General features: G+C 40.5%; 1 protein-coding gene across 5 annotated transcripts in view; it reads left to right on the top strand.

Annotated features, from left to right (window-relative positions):
• The window catches only part of TNIK (TRAF2 and NCK interacting kinase), a 433,646-nt gene that overhangs the window by 349,138 nt on the left and 81,943 nt on the right, over positions 1 to 2,565 (top strand). The gene's annotated exons all lie outside the window — the stretch shown is intronic.

Raw genomic sequence — 2,565 nt, 5'->3', positions numbered from 1 at the left:
AAAAAATGTTAGAACCAAGCTTTCATCTGAATATTTGGTTTGCAAAATCATAGATTATAGGCTAGAAGCGACCTTTGAGGCCATCAGTTTTTCTGAGGAAATGGGTACAGAGAGGTTAAGGGTCTTTCCCAGAGTCATGCACCTAATATGAGGTGAGAGATAAACCCAGGTCTTTCTGAGTCCAAGTCCAGAAATACTTGTAACAAGCACTTGTTTTTATGTGGTGCGTAAACCATGAATTCCTCACAGAGAACAAGACTCACGTTACTCCATTGTAAACTTATCTTAGGTCAGTGATTGCATCATTTTCTTGATCCTCCCAATGACCCCTATCAGTCTCCACTAAAGAAGCTGCTAAGAGTAGACATGGAGAGGAGTGTTTCTTTTGGTTTACTTAGAGAACAGAGAAGCCAACCAGGAGAGATATGGCATAAAGTGAAAATGTGGGGGGACTAGGCAGAGAAACAGCCTTGGTGGCCACAAGTCAGTGGTGGTATAAATCAGAAAGAGCAAGGCAAAATAGATTAAAAGCTAACATTAGAGCCCAGAAGACCCAGGTTCAAATCCTGACTCTGACATATACTGGCTACCATATGCCTGGGCAACTTACTTCCCCCCAAGTCATGCCAACAAGCACGTATTAAAGCCTATTCTGCACCAACTGCTGTGCTAAGCACTAGGGATGCAAAGAAAGGTAAAAACAGCCCCTGCCCTCAAGGGTCTCACAGTCTAAGGAGGAAGACAATGTGCAAACAACAAGACATATAAAGGCTAACTTGGAAGTACTATCAGAGGGAAGGCACTAGCATCAAGGGGACCCAAGGAAGGCTTCTTGCAGAAGGTGGGATTTTAGCTGAGGTTTGAAGAAAGTCAAGAGATGAAGTGAGGAGAGAGAGAGGTTCAGACGTGGGGAGCAGCTAGTGCACATTCACAGAGTCGGTCAGAGGCAACTAAGACTATAGAAAATGCATTAGTAGAGGAAATTCCTTACTAGGTCTCTCTACACCAAGAAAGGTACAGACATGTCTGGGAGAAGGAAGGAACAGAAGGAAAGGAAAAGGAAGGAAAGAGAAAGGAAAAGGAGGGAAGAAAGTAAGGAAGGGACAGAAGGAGGGGAAAGGAAGGAATAGATGGAAGGAAGAAGGAAAGGAAAGAAAGTAAAAAGAAGAAAAGGAAAGGAAGAAAGGAGAGAAGGAAGCAAAGGAAGGATGGAAAAGGAGAAAGAGAGAGAGGAAACATGTCATTAGAGACTCTGATTCAGATCTCTGATACCTACTTTTAAAACTGGTGCACCTCACTTTAAGAAAAGTAGCTATAGGCAGATCTCAACTTAAAAAAACAATCATAGATGATGATTCATTCAACAAATCCTCTTTACAAAAGTATATCCTAGGCTTTCTTCGAATAGCAAACTTTTTTCATTCATTTAAAAGGGTTTTTTTGCCCCAGAATATTTAGAAAAACATCCATTCCATAAATTGAGGTGTACCTACATCTACCCTCTGACCCTTCCCAGGTAAAACAATGATGGCTTTTCTACCAGCACCACGATAGTGATACTCTGCATGGTTTTTTAATTAAAGATATTCCCCTTTATTCTTCCATATGAATGCTCTTTTTTATCACACTCCTTATTCCAATACCAACTGGCCTTTTCAAACTAAAACAGGTTTTTAAAAAATTGTGCTTACAAACTCAATCAGAAGTGGAAAATGCCCAAAATGCACAAGTGATGTCAGGAAGGTGGTTTTGCAGTTGGCTCAGTGGCTCCCCAGGCAACAGGGCTCCCAGACATGCGGAACAGGACCAAGTTTCTTCCCTCATTCTCATTGGTCTCTTATTTACCCATAAGCTGTGGGGACAGACAGAAATGGGCTTCACTTTATTCTGCACACCTTTCTTTCTCTGCTTCCTTGACCCTCTGCTGAGGCCCTGCTCCTCCTTGTCTCTTTGTGCCACTCCCCCCCACCAAGCTATCACAGCAAGATCAGCGAAATGAGCACCCATTCTGTCAGCATGTTTACCCATTCTTGCCAGTACTAGGATTAAATCGAATTTACACATTCTCAGTCTAGTGCACAATGATTCAGACCGTTTTCATTTCTCTGTCTGTCTCTGTCTGTCTCTGTCTCTCTGTTTCCCAAATTTAGATCGATTCCCCTAAAAAGTGGATTATTTTTAGATTTCACTCAAGGAATTGGATGTTGGACAATGGGAAGGAGGATAACTCTGCCCTATATTAAATATTCTTTAAAAATTTAGGGAGGACATTTATGTTTATATATAGATATTTGTCATTTATCTACATCTTCATATGTCTCTATAGATAGATGTCTACATATCTGTATCTACACCTATATAGATATGGATATGTAAGTATTTATTTCTATAGATATTGATATATCTATATATAGTTCTATATCATAGCTCCATCTATAAACATATAGCTATCTATATCTGCATCTATATAGATTTGCATATATTGATAGCTTAATGGATGTGGAGAGAGAGAGAGAGGGAGAGAGAGAGAGAGAGAGAGAGAGAGAGAGAGAGAGAGAGAGAGAG

This window comes from Petaurus breviceps, unplaced genomic scaffold, assembly GCF_028583685.1.
Source record: "Petaurus breviceps papuanus isolate PSGF00001 unplaced genomic scaffold, PetGlider_PUasm1.0 173, whole genome shotgun sequence".
Classification (NCBI taxonomy): Eukaryota; Metazoa; Chordata; class Mammalia; order Diprotodontia; family Petauridae; genus Petaurus; species Petaurus breviceps.
This window is presented reverse-complemented; position numbering and strand designations above follow the sequence as displayed.